The following is a 12,515-nucleotide window of genomic DNA, read 5'->3' on the forward strand; positions in this document are numbered from 1 at the left end:
TGGTCTGATAGGATACATGGGACAATTTCAATATTTTTGTATCTATTGAGGCCTGTTTTGTGACCAATTATATGGTCAATTTTGGAGAAGGTCCCGTGAGGTGCTGAGAAGAAGGTATATCCTTTTGTTTTAGGATAAAATGTTCTGTAGATATCTGTCAGGTCCATTTGTTTCATAACTTCTGTTAGTTTCACTGTGTCCCTGTTTAGTTTCTGTTTCCACGATCTGTCCTTTGAAGAAAGTGGTGTGTTGAAGTCTCCCACTATTATTGTGTGAGGTGCAATGTATGCTTTGAGCTTTACTAAAGTGTCTCTAATGAATGTGGCTGCCCTTGCATTTGGTGCGTAGATATTCAGAATTGAGAGTTCCTCTTGGAGGATTTTACCTTTGATGAGTATGAAGTGTCCCTCCTTGTCTTTTTTGATAACTTTGGGTTGGAAGTCGATTTTATCCGATATTAAAATGGCTACTCCAGCTTGTTTCTTCAGTCCATTTGCTTGGAAAATTGTTTTCCAGCCTTTCACTCTGAGGTAGTGTCTGTCTTTTTCCCTGAGATGGGTTTCCTGTAAGCAGCAGAATGTTGGGTCCTGTTTGTGTAGCCAGTCTGTTAGTCTATGTCTTTTTATTGGGGAATTGAGTCCATTGATATTAAGAGATATTAAGGAAAAGTAATTGTTGCTCCCTTTTATTTTTGTTGTTAGAGTTGGCATTCTGTTCTTGTGGCTGTCTTCTTTTTGGTTTGTTGAATGATTACTTTCTTGGTTGTTCTAGGGCGTGATTTCCGTCCTTGTATTGCTTCTTTTCTGTTATTATCCTTTGAAGGGCTGGATTCGTGGAAAGATATTGTGTGAACTTGGTTTTGTCGTGGAATACTTTGGTTTCTCCATCTATGGTAATTGAGAGTTTGGCCGGGTATAGTAGCCTGGGCTGGCATTTGTGTTCTCTTAGTGTCTGTATAACATCTGTCCAGGCTCTTCTGGCTTTCATAGTCTCTGGTGAAAAGTCTGGTGTAATTCTGATAGGCCTTCCTTTATATGTTACTTGACCTTTCTCCCTTACTGCTTTTAATATTCTATCTTTATTTAGTGTATTTGTTGTTCTGATTATTATGTGTCGGGAGGAATTTCTTTTCTGGTCCAGTCTATTTGGAGTTCTGTATGCTTCTTGTATGATCATGGGCATCTCTTTTTTTATGTTTGGGAAGTTTTCTTCTATTATTTTGTTGAAGATATTAGCTGGCCCTTTAAGTTGAAAATCTTCATTCTCATCAATTCCTATTATCCATAGGTTTGGTCTTCTCATTGTGTCCTGGATTACCTGGATGTTTTGAGTTAGGATCCTTTTGCATTTTGTATTTTCTTTGACTGTTGTGTCGATGTTCTCTATGGAATCTTCTGCACCTGAGATTCTCTCTTCCATTTCTTGTATTCTGTTGCTGATGCTCGCATCTATGGTTCCAGATCTCTTTCCTAGGGTTTCTATCTCCAGCGTTGCCTCGCTTTGGGTTTTCTTTATTGTGTCTACTTCCCCTTTTAGTTCTAGTATGGTTTTGTTCATTTCCATCACCTGTTTGGCTGTGTTTTCCTGCTTTTCTTTAAGAGCCTGTAACTCTTTAGCAGTGCTCTCCTGTAAATCTTTAAGTGACTTATGAAAGTCCTTCTTGATGTCCTCTATCATCATCATGATAAATGTTTTTAAATCTGGGTCTAGATTTTCGGTTGTGTTGGGGTGCCCAGGACTAGGTGGGGTGGGAGTGCTGCGTTCTGATGATGGTGAGTGGTCTTGATTTCTGTTAGTAGGATTCTTACGTTTGCCTTTCGCCATCTGGTAATCTCTGAAGCTAGCTGTTTTAGTTGTCACTGTTAAGAGCTTGTTCTTCAGGTGACTCTGTTAGCCTCTATGAGCAGACCTGGAGGGTAGCACTCTCCTTAGTTTCAGTGGGCAGAGTATTCTCTGCAGGCAAGCTCTCTTCTTGCAAGGCAGGTACCCAGATATCTGGTGTTCGAACCAGACTCCTGGCAGAAGTTGTGTTCCACTCACTAGAGGTCTTAGGATCACGTGTGGAATCCTGTGTGGGCCCTTGCGGGTGTCAGGCGACTCAGCTGGCAAGGTAGCCGGGGCTCGAGTGGAGTGGAAGGGGTTTGTGCCCCAGATCAAGCCCGGGTAGCCTGCTTCCCTATGTACCGCAGTCTCAAGTTCTGCGCGATTGGATTGGGGCAGGCACTGTGATCCACTCACCAGAGGTCTTAGGGTCCCGTGGGGAGTCCTGTGTGGACCCTTGCGGGTGTTGGGCAAGACTCTGCTGGCAAGGTAGCCCGGGGCTCGAGTCACGAGTCGAGCGGAAGGGACTTGTGCCCCAGATCAGGCCCGGGTAGCCTGCTTCCCTATGTACCGCAGTCTCAAGTTCCGCGCGATTGGATTGGGGCAGGCACTGTGATCCACTCACCAGAGGTCTTAGGGTCCCGTGGGGAGTCCCGTGTGGACCCTTGCGGGTGTTGGGCAAGACTCTGCTGGCAAGGTAGCCCGGGGCTCGAGTCTTCAAAATATTTCAATAACACAGAATGTAACCTATAAACAGGAACAACATATAGAGCAAAAGCCCATGTGTCTTAATAAGATGCTGTCTGCTGCCATCATTTTATCTTTTTTTTTTTTTTTTTTTTTTTTTTTTTTTTTAGTTTGAATCTGAGTGTATTTTGCAGCTCTCAAGTAGGGGACTTTATACATTTAAAAAACCAAACATTATATCCCTTAGAAACTTATTTCTTTATTTCTTTTGTAGCTATATTATTCTATCTGTGCAAAAAAAAGTCCTATTTTAAATGGTGCAATAGTTACTGGACTAAATTCAACTTGCTTTCTCCAACCAAAAACTGCTTAGCATGTGCTGAATACAATATTAGAATGATATTTGGCATTTTATATATGTCTGGTGACATCAAAATCGAGCTTTCTAAAAGATATGTGCTTTTTTTCCCCCTAATGTATATTTGGATTTTTGCTAATCTTATTTCTCGAGGTCTTGTTGTGACTTTCTTTGGGCTGTGAGTCTGGACGTTAGCCACCATGATAACATTGACATGCCCAAACACAGTAAAAATAGTGTAAGATGACTAGCTGAAGCTGTCTTCATTTTACTAATTAACTCATCAAATTATGCTAATACTTTCACATAGAAACTAGATTTTCAAGCACAGCACATTATATAGTGATTTGTTAAATGGTGTTTTATTCTGCCATTCTATACCATGATTGTTTGAAATAAAGTATCTATGATTTAAAAATACTTTATTCTAAATGGTACAGTCTGGGAAAGCAGAAAGCAGGAAAGATAAGATTTCATCATTGCCACTCTGATGCATCACTTTTTCCACTCAAATCTATCTATCTATCTATCTATCTATCTATCTATCTCTGTCTATTTCTCCTGTCTCTCTTAATATATTAGCAGCATAAACATGGCATTGTTTTACATTCATTTATGTCACATATGTCATATTCCACTTAACACTATATGTAAAATTTCCCATAATACTTATAAATTCTTCAATCAAGATCCTCAACATGAAAGGGATATCTATTATATCTCAAGAACGGGACTCAGTATAATCAGGGAAAATATAGGGTCAAAGATGGAGCAGAGAGTAAAAAAAAAAAAAAATAGCTGACCAATGACCAAACCAACTTGAGACTCATCCTATGGACAGACAACAATCCTTGACATATTACAAAGCCATGTTGTGCTTGCAGACAGGAGTGTAGCATAGCTATCCTCCCAGAGGCAGTAGCTAGTAGCTGACTGAGACAGAAGCAGATACCCACAACTAAACATTGTACAGAGGTCAGGGACCCCTATGGAAAGTTAGAAGAAGGGAATAGCAACCTCATAGAAGGACTAACAGTGTCAACTAACCTGGAACCCTGGGAGCTCCCAGAGAATCAGCTACCAACCAAAGAGCATACATAGACTGGTCCAAGACCCTGGGTGAACATGCAAAAGAGAGCTGCCTTATTTGGTCTCCTGCAGTTTTGATGCACCAGCATGGGTGAAAATGGAGAGGGCATGCTCGCAGAGTTGAAGGGGAGTGGAGCAGGAAAAAGAATCCTTTGTGATGGGACCAAGAATTGAGGCAGCATTTGGGATGTAAATACATAAATAATTTTTACAAATCAAGGGAAAGAGTTAAGTAGAGAGAGAGCCATCTAACAGATGCAACAAAGCCCTCACTGATACCACAAAATTCTCTGGTCTGGGATCCTTAAGGGCTTCTCAGATGGAGGAAAGGAGACAGTGAATTTGTATTTCTATAATGCTCTGACTCCTTGTGATTGTAGACTCCCTAGGAATATAACCTCTGAGAAAGTTCCCTCTGAACATGACTTTTGAAAGAACCCAGGTTAACCTATCAGCACTGATCTAATATATATCTGGCCACTTTCCAATAACTCTCTGTATACTAGAGGGAAATCTGAGTACCTATAGCGTTATGCATATATCCAGCCATTTGTGACACTCCACTCGTTTTGCATAACAAGCTCATCCCTTCCGTAATACCAACCACAGTGCTTTTACTTTTTCTTTTTTTTTTTTTCTACATTGGAATTTCGAAAAGAAGAATGTTGTGCACAACTCAGCTTTCACTAAAGTTACGTGAGATGAGCTCCAAGATCAAGTGAACATACCACATAACATGAGTCAACTTTCAGATACCCCCAGCCCACTTTCTTACAATTTTCTTGTTCCTATAAGTTCCAAGTCTAAATATCGATGGAAGATTAAGGTGATTTATGTCCCAAGATATGAATGTTACTTTGGCTCCCATGTTCAATTGCCCTTGAATTGGCCTTGTAACTCCCTTATTCCAGTGTACTTTGATCTGAAATGGCAGTGAATCTATATAAAAATGGAGGTATCCATTAGATTGTATAGAGTCTCTTTGGCATATACAGGGCAAAAAGTTGAGTCTCCAAAATCAGAAAAACTTGGCATGATTATGTAAATCTTTCAACTCCAACACAGAGGACATGGAAACAGGAGGAGCAAAAGTCACTCTTGGCTATAGTACAAGCTTGAGGCTAGCCTGGGTTAAGTGAGACCCTCATCAAAAAATTTTAAAAGCAATGAAACAATTCTCTTGTGCTTCATGCTCTTCTGCGTCGAAATCTGCACTTTTTACTTTTTGTATTTGGACTCTGAAGACTGGTCCAGGTTAGAAATGAGGCAAGGTATTCAAATATTTATTGAATTCACTGTCTTTCCCTTGTTAATTTTGTTTTGTTGAATATTTCAAATGAAACCTTTTTGCCTTCTCATGTATATTTTTCTGTTTATAAATGTGTATTTTTGAAAAAAAATGTTTTGTGTGTGCATGTGAAGGAAGTACACATGAGTGTTTGCTATGTGGAGGCCAGAGTTCAACAGCATACCTTTTTAAATTGGTTTCCACTTCATTGTGTGGGTTAGCATGTGTGCATGCATGAGTATGTGTGTTGGTATACATGCACACATCTGCACGTGACAACGGAGATCATCAAATGTCCCTTATAACTGTCTTCTTTAATTTTTTCCAAGGATCTCTCATTGAACATAGAATGCGTTGTTTTCTCAGATAAGCTGTTGGCCAGCAAGCACAAGAGGGTTTCTTGTCTCTACTCTCTCTTAACTCTTTGCCCCACAGCACTAAGTTATAGGTATGTATAAACATGCCTCACTTTTTCCATGTGTGCTAAAGGTCCTCAGTTCTGAACAGTGAGTTCTTTTACACACTGAGCCACAACTCTGGCCCATCCAACTTATTTTTTAAGACAAGGTCTCTTACTGAATTTGGAGCTCAGTGATTGCTCAGAAAGCCTCAGGATCCTACTTTCTCCACATCTTAAGCTCTGACTTTCCAGGCATTACACCTTCATTTTTACATGGGCTCTGAGGATCCACACTCAGGTCATATATGGTGAAGGTAAACTTCCCCTTGTCCCTCTTAAGAGAGGCTGTATGTTTACTAAACTTATCTGTGTGCTGATAAAGGATTTCATTTACCCACATTACTGCTTCTTGCAAGTGAAAATGATATTCTCAGCTTTAGAGTGTGAGTTCAATCTGCTCAGATTTATTTATCAAGAGTCTTTAATATGCCTCTTAAAATTTTGAGAATAAGTATATTTCATATTTCACCCTGTAAGGAAATATACCCTAAAATCTCATGCTTATCAGAAAACATCAACTTCTTCATCCTTATCATCACTTTCATCTTAATGTTATGAGTCAGAAAAAGAATCATCACCTATTTGACTTTCCTTACAGCTCCATTTGTCACACTGCAAGATAGATGTATATGATGTTAGTACTGAAAGAGATAATGTGCTATCTTTCTGTATTATTTTATAATTACATGTGCATGTTCAATTATCTAAATTGTCTATGTTTAATAAAATAATCACATAATCATTATGGTATACAGCACAGAAGATTGTGAATACAAGCATGGAATCGAAGATCTAGAAGTATTAAAAAGGAGTCAGAGACAGATTGAAAGGAAAGAACAATGAAATTGTTTTCTTAACTAGCTCATGAATTCATCAATTTACTTTATGTAGAGGGTTCTAGAAAAGATTCACATTCAGAGGCATGTTTATAAAACAGAGACATGAAAGCTAGGGACATGAAAAGTTAGTCTTACAAGTTAGCATAGAAGCTAGACTTCGTTTATAGAAAGACTTCTCAAAAGCAATAGACGCATGACAACTAAGAAACACCGATTTCAAAGGGAAATCCACTTGAACGTATGTTTGTGTATATGTCATTTTGAACATTTTATATATATAAACTTTTTATACATATATCTAATTGAGAATATATGTAAGGAAATACCATATAATATGTTAATATATAATGTATATAATACATAAATATACATAGAGAATATAATATACATACATATTATTGAGAATAGGCCTTATTCATACAATATGTTGTGATTACAGTTTTCCTGCTCCCTTCCCATCCCTGATTCTCCCACATTAAACTCCCATATAGATCCATACCCTATCTGTCTCTCGTAACTCAACAAAATAGACATCTGTAGTATAAAAATCAGAATATGACAAAAAACAAACAGGAAAAGGAGCTTAAGAAAAAGCATAAGAAACATATATAAACCCAGAAATATACATCTTTGCACACACAGTCAGATGGGGTGGGTCAAGCCTGTCAATATAGCACTTGAGAGAAAGATGCAACAGAATTGGCACTAGTCTGAGCATAGCCTGTGCTACGTGTAGTGACTTAGATTGAACCTATATCTCAGTAAAACCAAAGAAAATTTTATAAACAAAGAAAAAAACAGAACGCCATTCAGAAAACATTTAAGATTGAGTCAAGATTGTCCTTTTCTGAAGAGGAAATAAAGTGAATGTGGGAGAGAGGGGTAGTTGGGGGGAGCTAGGAGAAGTGAACAGAGGGAAACTGTGGTGAGCTGTATTGTATAAGAGAAGAATCTGTTTCCAATTTTAAAAGTTTAAAAAATAAAACAAATTGATATTTGACAGTAGAGAGAGATAAAGAGAAGACAGAAATTCAAATAAATTAAAAACCTGAATAAAGGGTAAAATAAACTGTTCTTGGCTTTACAGATGGCTTTCCCATCATGACATTAAGAGGATTGTCCACAGCATACTATAAATGCCATCTCTTGCATATTTATATCTAAATATGTTCAATTAACACTCTCAAGTATTAAAAGTATAAGGAAACTCTTGTGAGACTATGCCAGGGCCTAGTGAACACAGAAGTGGATGCTCACAGTCAGGTATTGGATGGATCACAGGGCCCCCAATGGAGGAGCTAGAGAAAGCACCCAAGGAGCTAAAGGGGTCTGCAACCCTATAGGTGGAACAACATTATGAACTAACCGGTACCCCGGAGCTCTTGACTCTAGCTGCATATGTATCAAAAGATGGCCTAGTCGGCCATCACTGGAAAGAGAGGCCCATTGGACTTGCAAACTTTATATGCCCCAGTACAGGGGAACACCAGGGCCAAAAAGGGGCAGTGGGTGGGTAGGGGATTGGGGGGGGTGGGTATGGGGGACTTTTGGGATAGCATTGGAAATGTAAATGAGGAAAATACCTAATTAAAAAACATTAAAAAAAGTATAAGGAAAATATTAAGCAGGCATTTATAGCAATACTATGAAATATCTAATCACTGTTTTGACTGTCGCCTTCTGCTCCTTAATGCAGCCTTTCCACATTGTAGTGTTGCTTTTCTTTACATTTCCTATTCCTGACTTCAGAGATAAGTACTTGCTCACCTAGTGTTGTACTCATCTTTCTTATTATACATGCAATGTAAAAGCACACAATTTGGTGCTTAACCAATTTTTTTCTTTAATAAAGGATACTTGTTTGAAAAAAAGATAAAAAGAAAAAGAAAAAGAAAAAAAACACTGCCCCTGGACCTCTCTTTTCCTTTTTTCACTCTGTGTCTTAGACCAGTTCAGGTTTTCTCTTCCTTCAGTCCTGGGTTCAGATTCTATGTTGTACAGATTCTTCTTTTTATCCAGTTTTCTCTGACCTTCAGACTTGAATAAAAACTACTCTGTCAACTTTCTGATTCTCACATTTTTCTGCATGTGCCAGTTTCTCCCAGACTCATTCTGTTTTTCTCACTATACCTATTCCATGAAATTGGTTCCAGTTCTCTAGAACCAAGAATACAACTTTCTGGAAACAATCTTAAAGATTTAGAGGACTAAAAATAATTTAAAATTAATACCATTTTAATCGACATTTCAAAAGATTTTAATTAAGTTATCAGGAGATAAAAAACTCAAAAATATTGAGTATTGAGTATCTCTGGGGAAATAGTTGTATCTGCTGCCCAAGCATGAGGACCCTCATTGAGACCTTCAGGATGCATCTACAAGCCCAGGAAGGTGAGAGGCATTTAAAACTTCAGCTCTGAGAGTATAGAAACAAGCACATCATTGAAGCTCATTGATTAACCAGCCTACCATCGATGTGTTCCTGATTCAATGAGATAGCCTTGCTCAAATAATAAAGTGGAGAGCTGTGGAGAAATGAACCAGCATCAACCTTTGGGCTCCATTGTACCAGCATCAACTTTGGGCTCCATTGTACACACACCCATATTAACACACATGTGCACCACAGAAAAAGGGAGAGAATTTGGATGATTTACTTCTTGTCCTTTTATACTCAAAATGATAGGATGTATTATCATTTGGAGATCAAAGTTATTTGTGGAATGTTGTATTGATTGCATCATAGCTGTTACAAAGAAATACTGTGCTAATATAGACAAGTAGAAATTGCTTACAAATTATACAAAGTTAGTTAGGTACAAAATGGTAATTAAGACATGGATGGATTGTAGGAACTATGTATTTACTCCTTTGTACTTATATATAGAAATTGAAGTTCCTTTAAAATTATCTAATTATTATCTCTCCCTTTCATGAATATAAGCAAAATTTTCCTTAAAAGGGTGATTGAAGAGTCACCAAAGTTACTCCACTGTTTAGCACTGTCAAAGACTACTACTTTTTCCTGATGTCACAGGGATGCATTACTTCTTCATTTGTAACAGTGAGCATCCACTATTTCAGTTATAGCAAAGAGAATGCCATAGACAACATGTATACTACTTCCAAATTTGACTTGTGAGATCTGTGACTGTTTTTGTTGTTGTTGTTTTAATTCAAGTTTAAGCAACTTACAAGGTAAATGACTGAAACTGAGCAAAGTCACTGGAAAGCTCATGCAGAAGGGATGAGGGGAATGAAGAGGAAGAAATCCAGGTCATTGACTCAAGAGCAGCACCATCTGCTGATCACAAATGCCTACAGAATTCATGTAAGACATAGTTGATATATGTACATAGGTTTGTCAGTTTAGAATAGCCAGCGTGCAGGTAAGTGCCTTCCTCTCATTTATCATTTTATTTCATTGTGGGATTTTAAAATGCAACCCACTTCAGACTACAGAAACACCATGTGATTAGTTGTGCATCAAACATTTCCCAGGAATAGCTCCAAGAAGGCATTCCTCTTATGACTGTATCCTGGCATCTTCAGTTGTAGAAAAGAAAGATAGGCACTTTGGGGGAAAATGGCTCTCAGAACAGTGACAGTGAAAGGTGGGGTATATTTTAACTTCTAGAACAACCTTAAGAGAACAGAACCAGAGTGATATTCGTCAACTAGGTAACAATCACCACCTCCAAGACTGTGGCAATATCATACCAGAATTTTAAATATAATGAAAATAAAAGAGCATTTTAGTTGACATTTCGAAACATTTTAATTAAGTTCCTAAGAAATAAAAAACTGAAAAATACTGAGTATAAGTTTGAAGACTAAGTGTGTAAGTCTTCTTACTACCTGCAGTTAGACCTGATGCCACTAAAGTAGTAAATTAATATTTAAAACTATATGGGGTTGATCATATTTAGCATTGTGCTTGTGTGTGTGCATGTCTCTGTGTGATCGTGTTTGGGAATGCAGGCATACTGATGCCACAGAGGATGGAGGTAGAGGACAACATCTGGAATCATTCCTCACACTCACCTTGAGATAGGATCTCCTGTTTTCACCTAGGTAACTAGACACCAAACTTCCAGAGGTTCTCAAGTGTCCCATATCTCTTCATGGCTCTAAACCACAGTGATCATGCTGTTCATCCAGGTTTTATGAGGATTCTGGTGATTCTCCCATACTGGTCCTCATGTGCATAAAGCACTTTACCCATTGAGCCATCTCCCTAGTCCCAGTGTCAGTAGCCAAGAAGCTAATAACTAGCAGGTGATCTTCCTGAGATTGTCTCCCTCAGATTATAATAATCCACAACAGATTAGCTCCCATATGCAAGGACCAGGAGAAATCATTTTAGGAAAAAAATCCCTGCTATTAATATTCTTTTCCTATTGTTATTAATCATATATGACAATCACTAGGTATTAGCACACCCTTTTGAGCATATCTCTGCAGATCTACGAAGATGTACTGTCTTGCAGTAATGGTATATAGACAAATGGATGACTTTTCAATTCTTTATGACGATTCTATAAGAGTTTCTAAAATTATATCAGTATTTGTTAAGCTCTTTTATAATGGGACTGCTGTTAAGTCTGCTCTGATAGTCAAAACTGCAATGAGAACTCTGTCACTCTCCCATGTGTCACCAGTTAATTGCTTCTAGATAGTGACTTTCTACTACTCTGAGCACATTCCAAGAGGTTGTAAAACCATTAACCAAAGGTCGTAAAGAAGGAACTAACAATTTATTATGTGCTAAGACAGAAGATAAAATATTGACTGAGTTTATCTATACAAAACTTCAGTAATACCTTAGTTATGTTTTTTAACTCTTGATGAACCTGTGGAGTTGTGGCAGGTGATGAGTGTTTAGCCAGATAAATACTACTAATGGACATTCATGCAAACATGCACTGTTTTAAACTTCTTATTCGATTTATGATTTGATTTTCTGTGTGAACTTATGATGAACTTTTTACCACGTGATCATGTATTCTGAAGATGTATAAGTGCTGAGGACGAAGAAGGGAGACAGAAGAATTTTCTCTTATCCTCTTTATCCACTCATTCTGCTTTTTCACATTTTCTTAGAGAGCTTTCATAGGAAACTTTTACAACTTAAAAATAAATGCTAGAATCACTTTTCAAAGTGTCCCTTTTTCTTCCTGTGACTTGTACTAGCAGGGTGAAAGTTAGAGCAGCATAATTCCTGCAAAGATAGAACAAAGGCTACATTACTTCATTCCTGACTGCTAAGCTATAAGAGTTAATCTGGCTTTTAACCCTCAGAATAATCAAGGTTTTTCAGAGTTTTTAAAAAGTTATCATCAGCATTCAGTATAGTTAGAGAGCTAGATGTCCAGAGACCATCAGTCTTTAAAGCCACACCTAAGTCTTTCTCTGTCCTATTTCAAGCTGCTCCAGGCCTGGAAGTTCCTGGAACCCTAGCATTTTATAGCTTTAACTTGAAGATACTGATAAAAGTGACGTTCTGGTTAGAGGAATAAATGCCCAATGCATCCATGTGTATGCTAGAATGAGTAAAAGAGAAACTGCACTCACTCATCTCTGTCCTCTGGCTCTAGAGATCTCTAAAATCAGGCAAAGAAATGAAATTCAGAATAGCTCATTCAGTGTTTGAGTTCTTGGTAGAGAATTTCTTTCTTTCCATTCATCAACACCTCAATGGCTCAGAAAAAAAGTATAATTTATTTATTTCCTTTTTGTAGCTTCAATGGCTCAAGCATTTGAAGGTAAATGAAAATAACACCTTTGTCAATAGTTGAAAGAAGGCAGGTATTTCCTTTTATTGATAATTACTACTATTCTTTTATTAATGTTTCAAAAAACCAAAAAAAATGAATATGAGTTAAGTAATGCTACAGCACACATCTTTGTGTTTGTTCAAGTCTAACACCTACGTACCCACAACTAGATGTATTGAACATATTTTTCTACTAA

General features: G+C 37.7%; 1 protein-coding gene across 3 annotated transcripts in view; it reads right to left on the reverse strand.

Annotated features, from left to right (window-relative positions):
* Positions 1-12,515, reverse strand: part of Clvs2 (clavesin 2) — a 112,399-nt gene that overhangs the window by 63,808 nt on the left and 36,076 nt on the right. The gene's annotated exons all lie outside the window — the stretch shown is intronic.

This window comes from Mus musculus, chromosome 10, assembly GCF_000001635.26.
Source record: "Mus musculus strain C57BL/6J chromosome 10, GRCm38.p6 C57BL/6J".
Lineage (NCBI taxonomy): Eukaryota > Metazoa > Chordata > Mammalia > Rodentia > Muridae > Mus > Mus musculus.